At 36.2% G+C, this 26,217-nt stretch overlaps 1 protein-coding gene across 3 annotated transcripts in view; it reads right to left on the minus strand.

Annotated features, from left to right (window-relative positions):
* RNF2 (ring finger protein 2) overlaps positions 1–26,217 on the minus strand; it is a 43,671-nt gene that overhangs the window by 13,594 nt on the left and 3,860 nt on the right. Inside the window, exon 2 of one of the 3 annotated variants that reach the window (XM_032466490.1) lies at positions 1,407–1,474. The exons of the other annotated variants lie outside the window; for them this stretch is intronic. The gene's annotated coding sequence lies outside the window, so the exon portion shown is untranslated. The remainder of the gene's footprint in view (positions 1–1,406; positions 1,475–26,217) is intronic. 3 annotated transcript variants of the gene reach the window in all.

The following is a 26,217-nucleotide window of genomic DNA, read 5'->3' on the forward strand; positions in this document are numbered from 1 at the left end:
GGCCTCTTTCCTTCATTTCTGTATTCTGGGGCTAAAGGCTAACAGACTATTAAATCATGGGCCCTAGTCGCCATTTTATAAGCATCACTTGATGGTGTTCTATGTAGTTTGTGTAAGGATGTGGGTTTCTCGACATCGACGCTGCAAACTTCTCCTGGCAGAACTCCTTCCACTTATAGACACTCCTGTAATAATCTGAATTATTGTGCTTAGTAGGCTAGATAGCACAACTTCTGAAGGATGATTTATAATTACCTTGGCTATTATTAGTAATTTTGGATATGTCAAAGATAATGCAACTAAGAGAAGCTCTAGAAAAGAAATATGAAAAAGTACCAAATACATGATGGTCAGTCAGTCTTTTTGCCTGGTATGCAGAGGCCTCAAAATGAAACTCAGACTTCAAAATAGCATCCCTTTAAACATTCTCTAGCAAGGACCAAAGGGAAAAAAAAAGCACTCAAATTATCTGAAACCTGCCCTCCTTACGCATCTAACATTATCATGTTTTAGCATCACTACTTTTACCTATATTGCCTGTTTCCCTCTACTGCCTCCCCTAAAATCCTAAATGAACTATTCTTCCCTCGAGGTCTTTCCTAAGAAGACAACCAATGACCCATACCCACTTAAGACTGCTACAATGGTAGGTAAACAAATGGAAACTAAATTCAGGTACAATTTAAGGCTAACAGTCATAATAAAAGAATTTCCAGAACCTTGAGGCATCAAACTAATGGTTGCTAGTGACTTTTACATTCTGTTAGACACTAATTATCCAGGAATCCTAGGTTTATACTAACGAATCCACTTACTTGTAGCCCCTTGGGTGGATAAAAATGGTTGAAAAATAGCTGAAAAAAAGAAACTTGCAAAACATTCACTGGGAACTAAAGAAAGCAAGAAAAATAGGGTAATAAACATAAGGCCTTTTCTGGTGCCGTTCCTTTAAAAGTTAGATTAAAATTCAAGGCCATAGACAAAGAGTGAAACAATAAATAGGACACACAGAAACTGGTTTCAAGACAGTCAACCAATATTGTGGGACAGATCCAAAAGGCATTGTAAGAAGAACCTGCCCCTACTTCTTAAGAGGCTAAAATCTAAAGTACCAGATTTTTTTAAATGGAATGGAAAATTGCACATTTGGATAATTTCCAACACAGAGCTGAAAATGTTAGAAGAGCTTTAGAAAACTGACAAACTACAAACTAAAACAAACATATGATCCTTCAGATAAAAAAACAAAATCAAAAGATCCTTCAGCCTCTAGGTTTCAAGGACCTATTGAAAAAGATACTGGCAGATACAGCAATCAAAAAAATATTTGAAGAGGCACTGCTCCATATTAGTAAATAAAGCATGTGCGCGCGCGTGTGTGTAAAGAACAATGGCCCCAAACCTACCAATGATGCTGCTCTGAAGATGACTCTGGAATCTAGTTTCCTATTGTTGAATTCAAGGTGAACTATACCTGTAAATATAGATGGTCAGTTTCCTTGTAGATACATGTGCCATTATTTCTACCATAAATCCTAAAATAACATAATGAATCTATCAGAGAACTAAAACTACTCAGATAGGAGGAATTTCTAAGAATTTCAAATCCTAACCCATGCCCCAACCTGTCACTGTGGGTCAACTATAAACAGAATACTTCTCTCACCCGTCTCTAGAAAGCTCCCCCAGCAAATTAATAGGAAGTGTCAAATAAAATATTCTCCTAAAGGCTTGTTTCTAGAGATACCAGTTCTCCTGAACGCAGCCAAATTATATCTGATCTGGATATCTGTATTAGTGTGGCAAATAAGACTGAGGAGGTAATTCACAAGTTAGTTGTAGTTCCAGAATTTCCTGGTATCATTTGGAAAACTAGAATCTACATGCCTTTTAAAAGTTTTCCGGTCTCTCTGTTTAAGTCTGTATTATAATCAATCTTATGCTCCCCCGGTAGCTAGAGTCTTAAACGCTACTGCATGGATGCCATTTTACCAGATAATATAGCAGGTAATCCTGAGACCAAAAAAAGGATACAATCTTGCTGATCACCAAAACCACTATCTCAATTTTAAAAAACATGTCAGCAGTGCAGATCTGAACAATAGTGACCTCTCCTGTGATCTGGCCCAAGAGGGTCAAGAGGGGTCTGAGAACGAAAAATTCCATTTTTTGCCTCAAGACACTAACCACATATACAGAGAAAGCAGTAAATTCTACTTTGACCTAAAGTAGCTGATCTACATGTATTTAAGAAGCTCAAATTTCCACTTTTAGCAATTACTGAATCAACTCTCCAGAATTCCTCTTTACTTTGGGTCAATACATTGTTTCATTTAAATTTAATCTAAATTCTACCCCTCCTCAAAATCACATATAACCTTTCCCTTTCCTCTTCTTTGGTTTAGTAAGACGCTGAATCTCTCTCTGCAGCTCACTCTTGCCCAAGCCAAGGATGTGAAAGACATTTACCTTCTGTTCAGATGGGAATGAATCATGATTGTGATGACTAGTATTTTGGAGTCATCTATGTACTGATACTACCTAACATACAGACAGAACAAAGAAAGACGAAAGGAACAAGAACGGATGGCCTAGGTAATAATAATAATCTAAAAGGCTGGAGAGTAGAAATGAAGCCAGCAAAGATGGGAAATGAGGTGTCAAAGTAACCTTAAGAGATTCTTTCCACTGACAGCACTGTGTTTCCCAGATGCCTACTACCTGAAGATCCTTGCAGCACAAGAGAAGATCTTGGTCTACCCGTGGCCCCTTCTCCAGTTATAACATCTAAATTATACTTCTGAATAAAAGAGATACCTAACAAAACAAACATTTCTTGCACAAAAAATTCACTCAAATTTGTGAGAGAATATTAGTATTAGTTTGGACAAGATAAATTTAGTAGCAGTGGCAGAATCAGAAAATAAACCTTGAGATCTAGTTACAGGTAGATTTTGAAAGCGCATAGATTTAACAACCAGTGGGGGAAATATCAATAAGACATTCAGAATGTTCTTTCATGGACTGCAAATACCTGGCATTCAAGCTCACTTTCCACATCTTCACATATGGCAGATCACAGTCCTTTTCTGAGCTCAATGTGGTCTCAAAAGCTTTTTCAATATAAACACCATCAAGAAGTGACTATTTCATTAAGCAAAGAGCAGAGCAGGCAAAAGAGATGAAAACTTCTATGCATTCTATACAAAAAGATTCAGTGAGCTTATCTTTTTTTAAAACAAGAAAAAGATTACACTTTCATTTCCAGTTCTGCATGTAAATTACTACTCCACCCTAACAAGTAAGAAGCTACTCTTCGGGAAGCCATAAGCAAAGGAAGGATACAAGGCAAAGCACTGCGCTAGACTGGAGAGACAGAATACAGGGAATCTCAACATACCGGAGCAGACTCAGGAGCAGAAACTACAGTAGCAACCACTGTCAGGTAGGAAATTTGAACTGTAATTGGAAAATTGTTGGGAAGAGGCTCAGTGTGGGGTGAGTCTGAGAGTTAAAAACTCCAGGAGAAAGCAGTCACAGGGAGGCCCCCATAATATTGTGAAATTCACCTCCAGCAGCTTAACCAGATTCCCATAGGAATTATCAGAGAAAAATCCCATTATGCTTCCAGCAGAAGGATGGGAAAGAAACCACTTTAAAATATGCTAGAGTGCTAGAGTAGTTCTTCTTAACAAGTCCTGCCCTCAGGGAAAACTAGTTAACCAGAAACCAACCTGCTAGGACATTACCAGAACCTAAGTGACCTGGGGAAAGAAAATCCCCAGCTCTAGCTCATTCTAGTCAACCTGTCAGACCAAAAGGGGGTTAGAAAAATACTAAAAACTACTTGTGAAGTTCACAGCCCAGAGGCACAGGCTCTGAGACCTAATTATAGAACACGGAACGTTTCCCCTCCCCACACACCTCACCATCGCATTACCAAAGGCCTTTCTGCAGCAGTTCTTTTGACCCAGTACATCATGTCTGGGTATCTAGAAAAAAATTACAAGGTATGCTAAAAGGTATAAAAACACAATCTGAGAGACAAAGCAAGCATCAGAACCAGATGTGGCAAGGATATTAGAATTATCAGACCAGCAATTTAAAACAACTATGAATAATATGCTAAGGGCTCCAATGGATAAAGTAAACAGTATATAAGAACAGATAGGCAATGTAAGCAGAGACATGGAAATCCTAAGGGAAAAACAAGGAAATCAGAGCTCAAAAACTCTGTAACAGACATAGAGAATGTCACTGACGGGCTTATTAGTAGCCTGGATACAGCTAAAGAAAGAATCTCTGGGTCAGAGGATTTATCAACAGAATGCTAAAAAACTGAAAAGCAAAAAGAACAAATACTGAGAAAAACATAACAAAATATTCAAGGACTGTGAAATAACTACAAAAGATGTAATATACACACAATGGGACTACTACAAGAAAAAACAAAGGAATAGGAGAAACCTTTGAAACAATAATGGCTGAGAATTGTCCCCAAATTAATGTCAGGTATCAAACCACAAATCCAGAAAGCTCAAAGAATACTCAGCAAAATAAATGCATACCATTTTCAAATTTCAGAAATTCAAAGGTAAACAAATCTTGAAAGAAGCCAAAGGAAAAAGGTTATACTTGACTGACTGGGAAAAAAGAAATGCAAAGTACAAAGTGTTTTCTGTGCTCTAGACTTACTTGCGTTGCATTAGCTGCTTACATGTCTATACCACTAACTTAAATAATTTGATACATCTTAATATTTTTCCTACACCTAAAGTGAGCCTTTTTTTTAATAGAAGCTAAGTAAATGAGTGAGGGAAGGCATTTAAAAAGGAAAAAAATGAACCTTAGAATAAAGGGAAAAAATTACTGCCTACTAATGCTGATCTTCTATGATTTAATGAGGGATCCTCAAAGTGGGGTATGCATGCGTACTCCTGAGCTACACAAAAGCTTTCCAGGGGGCTACAGCGCTTGGGTAGTTTGACAAAAGGCCTATATATCTGGGTAAGTTCCTCTCCCTGCCCCAATTCTTTCATAAGATCACATATTATTTACTCACTCATTCAAATACTGATTACCTACCTCACTCCATACACTGTACAAAGTACTAACAATAACAGCAGTAAACATGAGTACACACACAATAAATTTTTTAAAGTTGTATGTAAGAGATACAAAAACGGGTACTGGGTTAGAAAATCAAGAAGAGAAAAGGAGCTACTTAAGTAGGGGATCAAGGAAGGACTTCAAAGGAAGAGACATGTTAGAAAGAAAGGTCAGTGTGACTAGTAAGTAAAAGGGAAAACAAACCAAAAGAAGTTATAGAGCTAAGGAGCGGCCAGTGGTGATCTTCCCAAGAATCAAATGGGATTAAGTGGAGGGGCAAAAGCCACAATGGAATGTGTTAAAAAGGAAAGCAAAATTAAAACTGTATGTTCCTTATAAATTAATAAAGGGAAAATACTATCTTATCAAAACGTATGGGATGTGTAATGAGATAAATCTCCTTCAGAAATACTCATATCCTTCAATTTTTAAGTAATAAAACCACAAAGACTGAAAAAAAATATGAACCAAGCATTAGAAATTAGAATACAAACCTAAGTAAAAAGGGGAAATGATCATTATAAAGATATAAATCAAACAGAAATAACTGCTAAAACACACACACACAAAATGGACTTGTCCATGAAAGCAAAATTTAGTAACTGATACAGCTAATCCTATAGCTAAGTTTCTGAGAATATAAAGGGAAAAAAAATTAAGAAACTTCACTTACATAGATATAAAACAGATTTTTAAAATTTACTTATCAGAGAATATATTCAATTTTATCCCAATGAGTAAATTCAACTATTCCTAACTAAAAGTCTTAGAAAGTTAGAAATAGATGAAAACATCCTTTACTTGATGAAGATACGTGAGAAGCCCCAATGCTGAACCTTTTCAGGATTCCTTTCTTAAAAACCAGGAGCAAAACAAGGCTGTCCTACAACATTCTGTTGGAAATCCTAAATAATGCCCCCCCCCCCCAAAAAAGACACAAAGACATTGGAAAACATTAGAAAAGGAAGTGGCAAATATATGTTCATGTATAACTGAAAAATCGTGCTCTACACTGGAATTTGACACAACATTGTAAAATGATTATAAATCAATAACAAATGTTAAAAAAAATAAAGGTTAAAACCGTATTTTCTATCTCAAAAAAAAAAAAGGAAGTGACAAAAGTATCCTCTGCAGATAATATAGCTATTTAGAACATCCAGTAGGATCAATTGAAAAACTATTAGAACTAAAAATAAATAAACCAAAAAAAGTAACATGTTAGCTCAAAGAGAGGAAAACATGCCAAAAAGCACTGATTTCCCATAAACTAGGAATAACCACTTAGAAATGTATTTTTTAAAAGCTCCCATTCACAACCATTCACAATAGCAACAAAAGCTATAAAATACTTAGAAGTAAATTTCACAAAACATTGACAAAACAACTCTCCAACTTAACTGAAGGCCATTAAAGAGGATCTAAACTGGATAAACATAAATTCAATGCAATGCAATCCCAATCAAAGTATCAACAGACACAGTGATTCTAAGGCTCACTTGAAAGACTCATAAAAACACCCAGGATATTTTAAAATAGAAAAATAACCAGGGAGGCTTACCTCACATCAAATAATAAAGCTTAATAAAAAACAACACTATGGTCTGAAGAAAAGATGAGCAAATTAATGAACAAAACAGAGGGTTCAAAAACAGATGTGAATTTATGTAATTTAGGATATTAATTACAAATTAGAGGGATAACAAAAGTTAAAAAATTTAAGCCAGTCATATTTACACAAATAAATGAATAAAAAATTTCCATAAGTATTAAGCATTTTGTAAAAAAAACTATGAAAGATCTAGAAGGCAAAAAAATGTTCATACTATTGGGATTAGGAAGGCAGTCTAAGCAAGATGCAATACCAAGAAGACTTTAAAAATGGTTCTCATTTCACCTCATAAAATTTTAAAACTTCTATACGAAAACAAAAGACTTCATAAACAAGTTTAAAAGGTAAGCAACTGACAGGGAGGAAATATCTGCAGCACACATAATAAACAAAGGCCAAATCCATAATACGTCAGGAATCCTCCCCCAAGTCTATTTAAAAGACAACTCAATGTACAGATAAATGGGTAATTAACAGAGGCATACAAGTGGCCAACAAAATTAAATTGTGCTTAACCGCACCACAAATCACTAAATTGCGAATCAAATCAACTTTATCTACGTATGTTCTAACTTTTCTGTCCGTGATACTGACAAAAATTAAGATGACTGATAATATCAGGTGTTAGGGTGTGCAGAAACAGCAATTCTCAAATCATTGGAAGTGTACAGTGGCATGGTTTTGGGGACAAAGCAATTTGGCATTTACAGCATAATTACAGTATCTGGATATAAGACTAAAGTGTAGAGAAGCTATATGGCTTTTACCCTTTGATCAGATAACCAATAAACCAAAGTCTCAAAGTCCCTGGCACATGCTGGGTAATAATAAATTCAAAATTCAATTCTCAATAAGAGCCTCAAGTGAAAATTCTCTGTAGCATGGGTGAAAAAGAATTTTTATTAAATAGCAGATGTACAAGTAAAAGGGCTGACGCTGTGTTGTAAAATGTTAGGAGTCTAAACCGTACTCTTACCAGAGTGTAGCTATAGAAAGTAGCCACGAGGGAGATTCCTGAATGAATAAAACATTCTTCCCCAAAAAAGGAGCTTTAAATATAATTTATTTCGAGCTAAAACCTCAGAGGTTCTGTGCCTAAAAATGTTTGCCAGTTGCTTTAGTCATAAAAATTGCATAGTCTATTCAGAGTATTTGAAATAGAACTACAGTCTAATATGACTGAGCTTTACTATACCCCCCAAAAGAAAAATAGTTAAGTATACGGAGTTATTCATAAATGCCCATTTACACTCCAAAGAATGATTGCTGTAGCAATTTCCTACAACTGCTGTAACAAATTACCCCAAGTTTGATGGTTTAAAACAGTAGAAATGTCTCTCAGTTCTGGAGGCCAAAAATCCTAAAGCCGTATCACTGGACTAAAATGTGTTGGCAGAACTGCCCTTCTTCCAGAGGTTTTACAGGAGACTGTTCCTTGCCTTTCCAGCTTGGAGTAACTGTTGGCACTCCTAGATTTGTAGCCACATCACTCCAATCTCTGCCTCTGGAGTCACACTGCCTCCAGTTTCGCATGAAAGCTCTCTCTCTGCCTCTCTTTTATAAAGACACATGTAATGACATTTAGAGTCCACCTAGATAATCCAGAGTAATCTCCTTATATTAAAATCTTTAACTTAATGACACATGCAAACCTCTCCTCTCCTCCAAATAAAGTGACATTACACATTCCAGGGATTCAAATGTGGGTATCTTTTGGATGTCTATTTTTCAGCCTATCACACCTGCCAAGGTAAACCAACTCCTCACTGCAAACATTTACGCCTTTATCCTGTATATGATTTCTTTCCTTAATTTGCTTTTCAAACTGTGAATCATATATCAGAAAATATGCTTTTAAATTACTCAGATTACTCTATTTTCCTACAAAGCATTTTTCTTCATTTGTTCCCTAAGCTCTAAGAAACTCTTTTCTGTAATAAGAAATTTATCTTTTTCTTCCATGGTTATTGCCATCTCTGAATATAAATTAAGGCCACTTAAAATTAACTCTCCCAATCTTTAGCATTTTTCTTTTCCTTTTGCATTATATCACACAACATGTGAATGAGCAAACGATCTGTTCCTTAATTAAAACACTGCTTGCTCACAGGACACAGGTGTTAGAGTTTAGGAATTTATTCAAGACTAGGCAAACCAGGGAGCAATAATAAATTCTGAATAAGCAATCCAACTGCCATCATAACACTGCCTGCAGTAAGCATCACCTCATAAAAACCACTCGCAGCAGCTTAATCTAAAGCTACAGCTGTAAGACAGACACTAATTACTATAAGCTTCTAAGACACAAAGAAAGTATTCTTTACTAGAAAAAGTTATTATTGTACTAAACATCTGGAATGCTAACCTAAATTACTTCTAATAACCTAATAGCTTTATTTTAAAAGGTAATATAATCAATTCCTAATTGGATTATACCTTTTCACATTCTGGAACACAGAGCAAGAAACTTTCAAAGGTGATTTACCAAATCTTCATTATCCAGTCTTAATTAAGTTTTCAAGTACTACTGGTAACAGACAATGCATTCTAGTCTCTAAATAATTTATTGTTACAGGAAAATGTTTTAAGGTGGTGATAAGAAGTACTATGGGAGAGCATGGCTCATGTTAAATTATCTAGATCTGCATTTTAAATAGTGCTTTAAAAAACCTTATCTCCCCTAACACTACTTCTTCACTTCCCCCACCCCAACAGATACTTTCTTAGTGGCCCAATTCAGTCTTTCCCCAAGACTTCAGAAAGCACCTATCAAGGTCTACCATTAACTGACACCTGTTATACCATCAGCAGCCTTGCTTTTCTTCTGTCCCTTTGCCTATCCATATAAGAAGCTAACAGACCCATAATGAAGAACAGTTGAATTCAACAGTTTAGGGAACATTTACTGAGAGCTACTATGTGATAGGAAATGAGACACTCCATGAGTTCACTGGCTACTGGGCCCTGAACATGTTTTCAATACAGTTTGATAAATGCTACAAGAGCACAAAGAAGCAGTCAAATGGAGGAGCAGAAATCAGAAAAGGTTTCCTAGAGAAAGACACTCTTCCTTGGAGGAGAGTTGAACGTTAAGCGGCAGTTAACCAACTGAGGAAAGGAAAGCAGTCCAGAAGGATCAACATATTAAACAAAGGCACAATTAAGCATGGTGTTTGGAAAATTCCAAGTAGTTCACTATTAAATGGGTGAAAAGAAGGAAATAGGGAGTAGCAGGATGAGGCTGAAGAATTAAACTGTGGACAAGATCAGGGAGGCCCAATATGCCATGCAAAAGTATCCAGGGAAATCCACAGTGCAATGGCAAGGTCAGATTTGCATTTGAGACAAACAGACCAATTCTGGCAAGAGTGGAAGATGGACTTGAGGAGGCAAGAATATTAGTTAAAGGGCTCAAAATGCTTCCAAAAGGGTTGTTAACTATAGGGATACATGAGGAAGAACGGAGCTAAAAAATATTTAGGAGGTAAAATACGTGGGATACAGGAAATAAGAAAAAGAGGAGAGTAAAGCCACAGGCCCTCAAGCTTGTGGGTTTTTAGATGTTGATGCTAAGAAGAGTGAGATAACAAAAATAGGAAACAGTATTTTCACCACTTCTATTTAACAGATGACTGGAAGTTCCAGCCAGATCAACCAGGCAAGAAAAATAAATAAAAGGCATCCAAATTAGAAAGGAAGAAATAAAAGTATCTATTAACAGATGACATGATCTTATACACAAAAATCTCTAAAGATTCCACACACAAACATACAAAATGTTAAAAACTGAACTGATAAATGAATTCAACAAAGTTGCAAGAGGGAAAAATCAATACACAAAAATCAGTTTAATTTCTTTCTATATACTAACAATGAACAGTCTGAAAAGGAAATCAAGAAAGCAATTCCAGGAAGGCCTTCAGGATGGTGGAATAGAAGGAACCCTGCAGGGTTCACCTCCTCCCACAAAAACATCAAAAATACACCTACATGTGGAGCAATTCTCACAGAAAAGCAACTGAACTCTGGCAGAAGATTTTAAACTAGCAAAGCTAAAAGAAAAATCTCCACATAACTGGGAAGAAAAGTTCTCTCCCCTGGGAAGCCCCTTCAGCAGTGGGGAGATCAGCGGGGACAGAAAGGGAGCTCCAGAGGCTTAGAGGAGGGCACCGCAGCCGCCTCCCCACGGCCTGAACAAAGAGGAGCCGGCAGGGAGGATCCAGGCCACCGCGCTGCGCTCCCCAGCCCAAGACACGACCTGCTGGTGTGTGCAGGGGCTGGGCAGGGAGGATTGGGCTTCAGAGGACAGATGTGTTTCAAGGAGAGGACTGCGCAGAGACAGCCTGAGGAGCTAGAGTGTGGTTCAGGCTGAAACCGGGAGTGTGTGCAAGGCAGCCCAGTTGTTAGCATTCGCTCTCAAGGGGAGTGGCGGGACCCCACCGTAGCAGCCTCTGACCCACCATAAGAGCCGCATTATTACAGCCATTGTTAACGTGAATACATGGAGGGAGGGGCGGGACCCCACCATAGCTTGCTCCCGCAGTGGGGTTCTGCCTCCCAGAGCTGTAGGAGGGCACAGTTGCCCCCAGGTGGATGCAAGGCTGAAGACTGGGCCCATTCCCAGAGACCATGAGACTTCGGATGTAGGGGCTGAGGTCTCAGCCCTATCTTGGGAGGCTTTGACAGATGTGTGCCACTGGTACCTTTGTGGGTTCAGTGCAGGCAGGACATTCAAACAGACAGCTGGTACCCAGCTGGGGCAGGTCCAGCATTAATAGCAGGCACATGCATGTGGAGATGGGGCTAGGATCTGTAGTCCACAAAAGATCCAAGTGCAGGACTATGCGTGATTACAGCAGGTCCTGATGCCTGACTTCAGTGGATCTGCCTGTATTCCCACTGCTGGGGTGGGGCTGATGGCAGCATCAACAACAGCATACACTGCAAGCTCACAGAATACTTAACAGGCAACACCACAGGAGGCACTTCCTGGTGGACATCTTCAGAGAAATACTCAGCGGCTCCTCTCCCAGCAGAAGCACTCCAGTCCTGCCTACCTCACACCAGCTCAGAAACAGATCTGGGGGCTTCTACTTGAAAAAACTGGGGAGCAGGCCCAGCCACCAACAGGGCTGTAACAGCCAAAGAGCAAAGAGGAGGCCTCACTCAATATCTAGTGTAGGCTCTGGTCATCACACCCAGTCATACCCCCATCTAGGGGAAACATCCAGCACACATGGAGGAAAGATGTGGCAGCACCCATACTAAAAACAGCCCTCACAACAATAATATTAGAAGCAGGCAGGCTACACAGGGACATTTTCACATAAAAACAGCTCTTCAAGACCACAGTAGATAACTGTTACTCCTAAATTCATAGAGTCAGAGAAATACAAATAAAATGAAGAAGCAGAGGAACCATCCCCAATAAAAGAACAGCAGAAATCCCCTGAAAGAACAAGCAATGAAGCAGACCATTAGCAAACAGAGTCCAACAACACATTAAAAAAAAAATCACACACTGTGATCAAGTTGGATTCATCTCAGGGACACAAGGATGGCTAAACATACACAAATCAATGTTATACACCACATCAACAAAAGGACAAAAACCACATGATCATCTCAACAGATGCAGAAAAATAATCTGATAAAATTAAAAATCCATTCATGATAAAAAATATTACCAAAGTAAATATAAAGGGTACATATCGCAACATAATAAAAGCTGTTTATGACAAACCTACAGCCAACGTAACACTCAATGGTGCAAAGTAGAAAGCCTTCCTGCTAAAATCTGGAAGAAGAATTAGCATTCTCACCGCTTCTTGCACGACTGCTAGCCATAGCAATAGGGATAAAAAATAAATAAAAGGATCCACATTGGAAGGGAGGAGGTAAAATTGTCACTTATACAGAAGTCACTGATACTATACATAGAAAACCCTAAAGACTCCACACAAAAACTACTAAAGCTGATAAACAAATTCAGAAAGGTAGCAGGATACAAGATTAACATTCAAAAATCTGTTGCATTTCTTTATACTAATAATGAAATATAGAAAAGGAAAGTAAAAATATAATCCCTTTCAAAATCGCAACAACAAAAAATACTTCGGAATAAAACCAACCACGGAGTTGAAAGACATACGCTGAGAAATATAGAACACTGATAAAGGAAACTAAAGATGACTTAAAGAAATGGAAAAATATCCCATGATCTTGGAATGAAAGCATTAATATTATTAAAATGGCCATACTACCAAAGCAATCTACAGATTTAACACAATCCCTATCAAATTACCCAGGACATTTTTCAAAGAACTAGAATAATCCTAAAATTCATATGGAATCACAGAAGTCCCAGAATTTCCAAAGCAATTCTGAGGAAAAAGAACAAAATTGTGGAGGTATAACCCTCTCAGACTTCAGACAACACTACAGAGCTACAGTAATCAAAACAGTGTGGTTCTGGCACAAAAACAGACATATGGATCAATGTACAGAATAGAGAGCCCCAAAATAAAACCACAAACCTATGATCAATTAATCTTCAACAAAGGAGGCAAGAATATACAGTGGAGAAAAGGTAGTCTCTTTGGCAAGTGGTGCTGGGAAAGCCGCAAGTAAATCAGTGAAGTTAGAATACTCCCTCACATCATAAACAAAATAAACTCAAAATGGCTTGAAGACTTAAACATAAAATAGGGCACAATAAAACTCCTATAAGAAAACATAGCCAAAACATTCTCTGAAACTGTAGCAATGTTCTCCTAGGTCAGTCTCCCAAGGCAATAGAAATAAAAGCAAAAATAAGTAAGTGGGACCTAATTAAACTTAGAAGCTTCTTCACAAAGGATATCACAAACAAAATGAAAAGACAACCTGTGGACTGGAAGAAAATATTGCATACGATGTGACTGACTAGGGCTTAACTTACAGAACATACAAACAGCTCACACATCTCTAACAAAAAACACAGACATTTCTCCATTAAAGACATATAGATGGGTAACAGGCACATGAAAAGATGCTCAATATGGCTAATTGTCAGGGAAATGAAAATCAAAACTACAATGAGGTATCACCTCACACCAGTCACAATAGCCATCATTCAAAAGTCCACAAAAGATAAATGCTGGAGAGGGTGTGGAGAAAAGGGAACTCTCTTACACTGTTGGTGGGAATGTAATTTGGTTCAGTCACTATGCAAAACAGTATGGAGATTCCTCAAAAAACTAAACATAGACTTATCATATGATCCAGCAATCCCACTCCTGGGCATATATCTGGAGGAAACTCTAATTCAAAAAATACATGCACCCAATGTTCATGGCAGCACTACTTACAATAGCCAAGACATGGAAGCAACATAAACGTTCATCAACAGATGACTGGATGAAGAAGTTGTGAAATATAAATATTGTAATAAATACTATAAATACTATACTATAAAAATACTATAAATAAATATAAATAAATAAATACTATAATAAAAAAGAATGAAATAATGCCATTTCCAGCAACATGGATGGATCTAGGGATTATCATACTAAGTGAAGTTAAGTCAGACAGAGAAAGACAAGTATCATATGATACCACTTATGTGTGAAATCTAAAAAATAGCACAAATGAACTTATGTACAAAACAGAAACACACTCGCAGACATAGAAAACAAACTTATGGTTACCAGGGAAAAAGGTGGGGGAAAGATAAATTAGAAGTCTGGGATTTGCAGATACAACTACTATATATAATATAGAAAACAACAAGGTCTTACTATTTAGCACAGGGTACTATACTCACTATTTTATAATAACATGTAACGATAAAGAATATGAAAAAAATATAAATGTGTATAACTGAATCAAATGCTGTACATCAGAAACTAACACAATATTGTAAATTAACTACATTTTAATAACAAAAAGGAAAAAAAAAGTAATTCCACTTACAGAAGCATCAGAAAGAATAATACTTAGGAACAAATTTAACCAAGGAGAAAATAAAACTTTTACACTGAAAATTACCAAACACTGCTAAAAGAAATTAAAGACATAAATAAATGGCAAGATACCCCATCCTCTGTTCTAGATCAGAAGACTTAATATTGTTAAGATGACATTACCTAAAGCAATCTGAAGATTTGGTACAATCCCTCTCAAAAATCCAACAGTATTTTTTTCAGAAATCATAAGATTCATCCTAAAATTCATATAGAATTTCAACAGACCCCAAATAGCCAAAATAAGCTTGAAAGAGAACAAGTTGGAAGACTCATACTTCCTAATTTTAAAACTTACTACAAAGCTACAGTAATCAAAACAATTTAGTACTTGTAAAGACAGACATATAAATCAACCAATGGAATAAAACAAAAAGCCTAGAAATAAATTCTTATATATTACAGTCAATTATTTTGACCAGGGTGCCAAAACCGAGCAAAGGGGAAAGATCAGTCTTTTCAACAAAAAGTACTAGAAAAAATGGATATCCACCTGCAAAATAATAAAGTTAGACCCTGACCTTATCCTACGCACAAAAATTAACTCAAAATGGATCAAAGATCTAAATGTAGGAGCTCAAACTATAAAACTCTTAGAAGAAAACATAGGGGAAATTTTTCATGACATTGGATTCAGCAATGCTTTTTTGGATATTACCATCAAAAGTATGGGCAAGAAAAGAAAAAGTTGATGAGCTGGACATTATTAACATAAAAAACTTTTGCACGTCAAGAGGGTGAAAAGGCAACCCACCAAATGCGAGAAGATATTTGCAAATCATAAACCTGATAAAGGATTAATGCCAGAATATATAATTACTACAACTCAACGAAAAACCAAAGAACACAACTCAAAAATGGGCAAAGGACTTGAATGGACATTCTCCAGAGTAGATATGCAGGTGGCCAATAAGCACATTAAAAATGTTCAATATCACTAATCATTAGGAAGATGCAAATCATAACCAGAATGAGATACAACTTCATACCCATTAAGATGGCTATATAGCTATTATCAAAAACCAGAAAATAACAAGTGTTGATGAGGATGTGGCCAAATAAAACTCTTGCACACTGTTGATGGGAATACATTCTTATCTTGGGAATACAGGCTTACAAATCTGTACAGCCATTTTTACATAAAGGATGGTGGGTCCCTCAAAAAACTAAACACAGAATTTCCATATTACTCAGCAACTCCACTCCTGGAAAATACCCCAAAAAACTGAAAGCAAGGACTCAAACAGCTTTTGTACACCATATTCATAACAACAATATTTATGATAAACAAATGTGTAAAAAACTCAAATGTCCATCAACAGAAGAATAGATAAACAAAATGTAGTATATACAATGAAGTACTATTCTGCCTCCAAATGAAGTGAAACTCTGATACACACTATACATTAACTTTAAACCAGACTAAGTAAAATAAGCCAAACAGAAAGGAATGAAGATTGTAATTCCACTTATATGAAGTACCCAGAATAGTCAAATTCATATAAAGTAGAATAGTGGTTACCAGAATGGAAAAGAGCAGTTACAGTTTGGGATGATGAAAAAGTTTTGGACATGGATGGGGTGATGGTTACACAACAATGTGAATGTACTGCACTTTAAAATATCTTAAAATGGTAAATTTTATGTTATATACATTTTACAACAATAAAAAAATCTTTTAAATGCTTTTAAAGGAAACGGTATGCATTTTCTAGAAAGGGATGAGAAGCTGAATTCCACTTTGGACTTGCTGCACATAAAACTACACGCAGATCATCCTGAAGAATAAACACATCTGAAACATGAAAGGTTCTGGTGGGAAATTTCAGCTTATAGTAGTCAAAACTCTAAGAGAAAGGAACCAGCAGTGTAAAAAGAAAAAAATGGACTAAGGATCAAAAGAAACTCTGGGCTTGTTAACTGAACACACAGGTGTAGGAAAAGTAGTATTCAAAATTATCCTACCATTTATCAGTGTTATGGATTATCTGCAGCTGGTTCAAAAATAAGTCATCAGCAATAGGAAGAAACCTACTGGTGAACCTCAACCCTGCCATAAACTACTCTTCAAAGACACTACAAAAATCAAAGTATGAAGTCCTGCCAGGGTTGAAATAAAGTATGTACCTATTTCATATGATTCTATGAAGAATATATGATAGCTATTACTTTTTTGTAATAAAAGCAAGACAAGAATGCCTATCCTATCCAACCCACATTTCTCACAATAAAAGAAAAATTACAGATTGTTTCTGAGGGGCAATAAACATTCACCATAGCTTAGCATATAAAAGCTAATTTACTTTGGGCTAGATTATGGTAACAATTTAAGATATACTGAAATACTCCATTTATACATTTTCAGTGGCTTCTGAATTAGGTCTCCAACTGTGGTAGACTGGATAATGGGTCCCCAAAGGTGTCCACATCCTAATGCCCAGACTTCGTGAATGTTATATGTTGCAAAAAGGACTCTGCCAATGAGATTAAGTCAACAAAACTTGAGATAGAGACATTATCCTGGATTATCTGGATTTGGCCCAATATAGTAACAAGGGTCTTGAAAAGAGCAAAGGCAATGTGATAGAAGCAGAGGTATAAATCAGAGAAAGAAATCTGAAGATGCTACTCTGCTGTCTTAAAGATGGAGGAAAATGGAGGAATCCATGAGCCAAGACTGTAGGCAACCTCTAGAAGCTAAGAAAAGGAAAGGACAGGAATTCTCCCATAGAGCTCCCTCAGGGAACACAGGCCTGCCAACACCTTGATTTTAATCCCCCAAGACCCATTTTGGACTTCTGGCTGTCAGAACTGTAAAATAAAACACTTGTGTTGTTTTTAAGCCTCTATATTGTGGTAATCTGTCATAGTAGCAACAGGAAACTAATATAACAGCTGAATCCAAATTATCAAAAGCCAAAGGCAGAGTGGGAGAAAGAGGAAAAAAATATGAACTTCAACTTACTTGCCAATAAAGGCTCATCTTCCACAAAAAGAAAATTAAATGCAGGAAAAAAAAATCTTAATAAGAAGCAGTCCTCAAATTTGACTGCATTTAAGAAATCACCTGGAGAACTTTTACACAATTCTGATAGAGGTCCCATTTCAGACCAACTGAATCATTATCTCTGAGGCACTTAGCATGATTAGAAAGTCAATCAGATGGTTTTTACGTACGGCCAGGGTTGAGAACCCATAATTCTAGCTAAAGACTAGTTTTAAGTGACCTAAGGAAACTCCTGAAATTGTCCCCCACTAAAGATGTAGTTCACCATTTATTCTTTCATTAGTTTAGTGTATGCTTGTTGACTTTGCATTTGCCAGTAAGTTACTCCAGGTAGGAATTTGCCTATACAAACTCCTAAAAGCAAAATTACTGAATCAAAAGGCAGGTAACTTTTTTCATCCTGACAAATACTGCTAAATTGCTGTATCAATATACTCTACCACCCATTAAAAATTAGCAACATTTTGTTAAAAAGCCTGCCCAATCTGATAGGTGGGAAATGATATTTCATTGCTGTTTTAACTTGCAAGGCTTCAATCATGACTGAAGCTGAGTATATTTTCACAGCTTTATTGGCTATTTTTTTTTTTGGTCTATCCATTACTTATTCATATCCATTTCTATTCATTTTTTAAAAAGTTAATTTGTAAGAACTTTTTCTGTTAAGGATATTAACCTTTTGCTTGTTATGAGTGTTAAACATTTTTCTTCAGTTTGTTGTTCTGTCTTTCGTCTTTGGTTTCTTTAGGCCATATATTTTTATTTTATATATTTTTAATGTATTTATCTTTTTCTCTGTGGCTTTTTTGGAAAGCTAATCCATACTCTAAAATTTTAAACAACATCCATCATCCACTCATACTTTATGTTAATACTTTCAGCATTTCATTTTTTTGCAGAGGCTGTGATCTGCGCACACACTCCACCCCTCCCTATGTAACAGACAATTGTTCCAACATCATTTATTGTTCAGTTCATCTCTTCTCCACTGATGAAGTTCCCATGCTATCATTTAATTCATAACAAAGATCAGAAAACAGAAAAAAAGGCATAATGCTCATATAATACATGTGTGTGTACATAAAAACTCTAAAATACAAGCTTAACACACTAATTTCTTATATGGTCAACAATAAATGTGCTGCCTCACTCAGGTATATAGAGTTTACAAATTCCTTAATAATGTTATGAGGAACCTTATGAGAATTCCTTAATAAGGTACACTGTCTCTTCCTTTCCCTTCACAAAAGCAACACAACTGTCACCAAGCTGACTCTTCCTCAAAAGCAATGAGGAAAACGGCTCTCCCCCAGCATTTTCCCCGATGGTTGCACTCTGCCTTGCAAACTATTTGTTGTCACTAGGCAAGACAGTTTGATAATAGGAAGATGGGTTACTGAAACAGGCGTAGCCACACATTTTCCACAAATATACTCAAATAGTAAAGAAGCTGTTAACAAATTCTTGGGTTAACTAGGGCTAGTCACTTTAACAGAGGATCCAGTTTCCTTATTTGTAAATTTATTTGTAAATTTAAGAATTTATATTTATATTAATATCAACAGCCCCCTTAGCTCCAAACTAAGTTTTGTGGAGCAAAAAGCTTGCTTAAAATGTCCTTAACAGTACAGTACCTAAGACAGACGTGTCCTCTTGAGCTAAGAAGGTATTCTACCTTTAGCAACTTCTTTCAACTTGAATACTTCAACCAATCACCACCAGTCGTTTCCTCCAATCTGCTTTTCAAAGCAGGTCAAAAAGAGGCATATTGTGTATTAAAGTTCACACATCTAGCATTCCAAGTTATACACATTTTTGCCTTGTCTTAAAATAGCTGATCCTGTCTTTCTCCACATCCACCTGGCCTGCTTGCATATATATTTTAAACATTGAGCTAGCTATAGAATTTTCCTCTGAACTGGTTATCTTCGGCTAGAGGCTGTACATGTGGGGTGCACCGTTTGCTTTTTTTCCTCTTGTGTTATCTTTTCTTTTTTGCCCCCTTTGATCAGAACTTTCTGTTTTTATTGATTTCCTGAGTTCTGAGTTTCTTTCCTTTACCTCCTGGTTCTCATCTGACTGTCTACGTTTTATGACTCTTCTAAAATGTCTCAACCTCTGCTTGCCAAAGGGGTTTCCAGTCTACTGCTTCATCCAGTTATTTCAATCTAGTGACCTACTGCCAAACTGACTCACTAGTACTGTAGTTTAGAACCTCAAACTCTGGCATAATTTAGGCTCCCAGCCCCAAACATGCAACAACTCTGTACCACAAACTAACCACATTCTTAGACAGGAATTAATTTTAATTCTCCCAGTACTCTAAAACCAAGAGACACACAAGACATTAATAATCTCCTGAGCAGAAAAACTCAGAGTTCCTCAGTAGAGCAAAAAAGACTACCAACTTCATTTCACATCCCCACCCAGACTACAGGAAACACCAAACAAGGGGAGTATGTTGATGTGTACAACCAGCTCCCTACTGACTGAACTGTTGCTCTGTGCCATCAGCATACACAGTTGGCCCCAATAAATACCTGCAGATTTAATGGCAAAATCAAACCAGTATTTCTATCTTTGAGAGGGAGATGTGAAACACAACTAAAGCATAAAGCAAAGCTTGAAGATTTACACAGGCTTATCATTAATGGCAAACCAAAATGGGAATTCCAGTAACTAATGACCTATAGCCCCAAACCGCACATGTCAGAGTAGATGTCAACAACTTTTGAAAAGGGGTATACCAAGGTTGCTAGCCTTTCTTGGGAAAAGAAATGCCCATCAAGCGCAGATCCCTGCCAAGAGCAGCAGAGGCGCTGATGAACATACAAGTTAGCTTTAACAAGTAACAAGATAAAAGTTACAGCAACATTTCCTCGCGTCAAAGAAAATATACTAACGGGGCCTAAATGTCTCGCAAGGGCATAATCTATCGGAAAGTTAGATTTGTGATTAGGGAGTAAGCCAGAAAAAAATCAGATTAAGAAAGATAAAGGAGAAAGCTGAAGGCTGATGCCTCCACATTCTAACAGAAACTGGAATAACTCTTTCAGAAAGCAGCTACGAAATTCATTTCCAGAGATACAAAACATTCATATTCTTTTGCTCGGTAACTCTAGTCCTAGGAAATAATGCTATTAATAATAAGTAACATTTACAGAGTGTTTACCACTTTAATATGAAATACTATTTAACCCTAACAACTCTCTGAAATAGGTACTACTATTGCCCTCATTTTATAAATAAGGAAATCAAGTCAAAATATAAATAACTAAGTAAATAAACAAGCAATCTGCTTAAAGGTCTCACAGTTTCAGAGGCAAGACTCAAACTCAGGTCTGTCTGATGAAGAAGGCCTGATGCCCTTAACCATCACACCAATTATTATTACTATTAATACAAACAATAATGCCATCAGCATGGAGATATTTGCTGAAATATCAGCACAGGGAAATTTCTCCAATCATTAAAAATAACAATTATTAATACCATATGCAATGACGAGTAATACTTACGAGAGAGACCACTAGCTTGCATCTGTGCTATAGTCACAGCTATGTCAAAGTTGTATTTTAGAAAGTAACATGGAGTTGTTAGGACTTTGTGGAGGGGGTTTCCCTCCATTTTTCAATTTCTATTACTATTGTTACCATATTACAACAAACGAAGATTTTAGCAAACAGCTTTAAGACAACAGATAACACTAGAGGAGTGAAGAACATTTTCCTGGTGTCTCTTTGGCACATACGGTAGATTTTCTTTTGCAGAAAAAGAAAAACAACTATTATGGAAAATAGCAGTAGCCAGACTAGGATTCAGGAGACCTCAATTGTCATTTTGGGTTCTTGATACAATTCCAAAAGGTAAGCTGACGGAATCTTTCTTCCCTCCTGGCCTTCTTTATCTCCTGGTTTTTGCAACTTGCATCAAAAAAGTTTAAAACTGGCAAAAAGCATGTCCTAAGTTTCAAAGGCCAGGGTCTTAGAAAAAGAAAAAACAAACCAGAAACTATAAGGATAGGAAGTGCTAATAAATCTAAAGATTTGCATAATCTCTAGGTTCATCAAAGCAGCAAAAATTTGGCACAGCTCCAATATACTGGAAATAAATCAACTTGACTTTGAGTAAGTCAGTATATAGCTCTAAAAACTCTTTATCTATAAAATGAGCATGTTTTAGGTGACATACATATATATATTTAAATAATTAGCAATTTAAAATATATATTTAAATATATATTTATTTCAAAATATATAGACATATGTGTATGTATATTAGGGCAAAGCTACTTATTAGCAATTACACTTTGATAATCTTAATGTGAATTCTTTAAATAATCAATGTTAAAAAGAGAAAACCGTAACAAAGAACTTAAGTAGCTAAAGGAGTAAAATCCATTCTCTCCTGAGGAAAGCTGATTCCATATTTTTCAACAATAAACAAAAGAAAAACTGACATTAGTTCGATGCAACGGATACTGTTTCAGGGCACTTTTTATATACAGTTTTCCCTCTAATCCCACTTTTTAACAGAATCCTGGTAAACCTATGTACAGCTCTTAACTTCTTAACTATATACCCCTTGAGAAACTGACTAAAGTTAGGAACTCTCATCTCAGGGTGGAAAATATCATACAAAAAAACCACACATTCAAAATTTCAGAGTATTCATGGAACCTTAAGAGATCCCTGGACTGAAGGCCAAGAACACTTGCTCCACAATGTCTAAAAAAGAATTCTAAATCTTGGGGAAACAGAGGCTACTTTCTCTAATTCCTCTCAGTGTTCTTCAGCTGTACTGCACAACAAGATACTGCCATCAAAGACATTACAGTTTCATTCTTACAAAGGTAAACTTATGGAGACAATAGGTACTACTTGTTAATTACTTCCATCTGGTTGCCACAATGAATGCTGAACCTCCCTAACATGAACATAAATACAAACTAAAAGGAACCTTAGGATCCAACCACAAGAAAATGATTAGACACATTACAGTATACGTACTTGAAATATTATGCAATCATCAAATATGTGACCAAATAGGTTGTAGCACAGAAAATGTTTGTGGTATCTAAAGTCAGATTTTAAAATACACATAAATTTAGATCTATATATAAAATATAGGTAAAACTACGTTTTAATCAAAACAAAAGCCAAAAGCTAAAATTTATTTCCAAAAGGAAATACATCAAAATTTAAGACTTAAAATTAAGTACTGAAAGCATGATTTTTTTCTACTTAAGTTTTTCAAAATTAAAAAATAAATTTTTTAAAAAATAAAGTGACAAGTAAAAATTACTTGATTTAAAAAGACAGCTTAGTAATTTATGGAATTTTCCCCACTCTTAGCTTTTAAATTACTTTTGAAAGGACAAAACAACATTAGAAAATACGGATTAAAACAAAAATCAATCCGTTTAAGAAGTGAATGACAGCTTTTTACTCTGTGAAACTTTTTTTCCTCACTGGCACACCAATATTGTCTCAATTCTCCTAAATCAATTATTCCAGCAGATTATTCAAAAGGTTTCAAAATAAAACAAATTGGCATTAATAATCATGTTATCTGTATTATGCATAACTGTAACATTAGCTCTTCAAAAGTTATGGAGACTTCTGGGGAAAAAATATTTCAGGAGACTACACTGATAAATTATCACTGGTTAATCCAAACTGGTAAATGAGACCTACACTTAAAGTCAAACATAATCAACTATAATAACATTAAGACTAGAGAAATTTAGTCCTAAGCTATAAAAAAGCATCTTTCCACTAATTCAATAAGGCATGTTTTCTTCACTTTAAAAATTAAGGGTAAGAGAATAAGTTCATTAAACCTAAACTACAGACATAATTTCTAATCTTGCTAAGTGTATTTTTTAAATAAGCATAGATTTTCTATAATTGATATTATAAAACATATAAATACAACAAAACTGCAAGAGGTAATTTCCAGCCAAAATAGGACTAGCATCTGTTTCTTCTACTCCCTCAGGCCCTTATCATATAAACAATCCACAAAGTGGCAGTTTTGCTCCTAAGTGTATAAACTTGAGGTATTATCTCATAATATAAGCAAGATATTTAACCCGGGTGAAAAGACACTAATGAAGCACATCAACCTTAAAAGACATTTAAGGGGTTTAGGAATGACACTGCACTATCAACCAGACTTAAGTAAAGTAGGGTACAGGACATCCACAACTTCCCCCAAATCCCATTTTCACCCTAACAATCTTCATTAAATACAAAGATTCAAAACCTTGAAACTAGACACACAACTATTCCCAGGATCCATGCCATGAGATCACTGAGATCAATCTCTGTCTCTTTCTTCACACACACTCCTTACATTTTACAAGGTGCTTTGCTGTTCACAAAACCCTTTTACTTACATTACCTTTTATGTCTTCACAAATAACCTGTAAGGTCAGTGAGGGTGCCTTTTTTTTTTTTTTTTTTTTTTTTAGATAGAAAAGCAAACAGACAGAAAGGCCAAGAATCTTGCTAATAGTGGAACCAGACCTAGAAACCAAGTCTCCTGCCTTCAGCTATGAAGCTCTTTCTACTACACACAACACTACCCCTTCTGTAATACAGAAAAGCCTTCTATAAAACAATTGGCTGGATTCCAAGACAGCCATCCCAGACTGAATTAGACTCTATATAGCAACTAGTGTAAATAGTGAAGGTTTAATGTAATTACTGGTATGGAGGCATACAACTTTTCAAAAGTGAAAAATCAGTTGGTTTTACGTTAAATCAACATAGTGTGTTTTTAGTAGGGAAAACAAGCAGAACACTTTACCAAAAAATAGTCAAAATGGAGTACTGCAGATTTGCACATTTTGCAATAGCTAATAGAGGTAGTGTAATCAACACAGGGAATAGAAAAAACAACCACCACCAAAGTGGGCAATTAAAAAGACAACGTAAAAAGAAACTGCATGACATTTTTATTTTTAGGAAATAAAATGAGGGACTTGTCTTTTCTTCCTCCTCCCCACCATGAAATAACAGATTTCAGAACATTAGGCTGTAAGACAGTAAGAGAAATAGAAGATTTTATGTAGCCATCGAATGAAATCCCTGACAAAATTCCTGGATCTGGAATACAACACATCAGAAATCCAAAGTCCTATATCTAGACCAGCTATTGGTACCATACAGTTTAAATTAACCAATTATATTAATCTTTCAATTCTCACATCTATAAAATCAAGTAACAGTCTATCCAAACTATTTTCTAATGGTTTGGAAGGACAAAACAATGTCTGCAAAGGTAATGAGCAATATTTTAATTCCCATTATCCACTTCAAAAGTAAATATTTCTCAGACATGTTCTATGTGTGAAGGGCTAGGCTAAAAAGTGCAGAGAAAATGATGGTCTTCATAATTTAGACAAATAAAGCACAGAGAAATGCTGAACTAGTGATAATAGTTACACGATAAACAGGCATCTCAGAAAAACAGCTTTCACAAGACAGCAGTCAGAGAGAATAAAGTTGGACTAGATCAAAATACCAAATAAAAAATAGCAGTCATTAGGTTTAGCTAGGAAGAGACAAATAGGTGGCCATGTCCTTCAGGTTCCCAAAGCATAAATGCAAAGTTATTGCATTTAACACACCGTAGAGTAGTTTGTCACCTCCACTTAGATTGTAAATTCCTCAAGAACAGAGACCTTGTTCAATTTATTTTTCCATCCCTAAGGTCTAGCACTGGGTCTGGCACACAGAAGACAAGAAATATTTCTTGAATAGGCAAGGTAAGAACAAGATTCCCTATGTAAATTATTGTATTTTAATCTACACTGTTTGGCAGGTCATTTACTCGTCTCTCAACTCCCAAACCACCATTCTAGGCTCTGCTCTGTGGTGCTATGCTGAGACTGTGCAACTGTATTTCACCAATTCTTCACCAGGGAGCTCCCTGTTAGGCTTTGCCAGTGGAAGTGATGAATGGAGGCTGGAAAGCAGGAAGAGGGGTGAGAGAACTTCCTTCCAGTAACTGGCAACAGCAGTCAGTTCCAGCCTCCAGCTGCTTTCTGTATATCTTAGAACTAGCTTTATTAGCAGCTGAACAAGGCTGACCTCCTCAAAGGTTCACAAACAGGCCAGTGAACCTCTCCTCTGGGCTCTTCGACTGATTACCATAATGTTCTCTTTTTGCTCTTACACTCATCTAACCATGTCCCTGTACTAAATGCCCTCTGTTGAAATTCCTTTTGAAGTTTGTTTTCTCTACTGGACACATACATTGTTATTCACAGCGACTCTGACTGCTCTCCTCTGAGATATCTAGCTGCTTTACTGAAGGGGAAAGTAAAGGAAGTTTGGAGTTCTTCCTATAGATAAAATGTTTTAGAAAGGATAATGACAAACCCTTTAAATTTGTGTCTGTTAATCTGCAACACAAAAATCATTTAACATTTGTAATTTAAACCATTCAGCTTGCAAAGAGGAGAAAGAAAGGAT

The sequence above is a fragment of the Camelus ferus genome, chromosome 23 (genome assembly GCF_009834535.1).
Source record: "Camelus ferus isolate YT-003-E chromosome 23, BCGSAC_Cfer_1.0, whole genome shotgun sequence".
NCBI classification, from domain to species: domain Eukaryota; kingdom Metazoa; phylum Chordata; class Mammalia; order Artiodactyla; family Camelidae; genus Camelus; species Camelus ferus.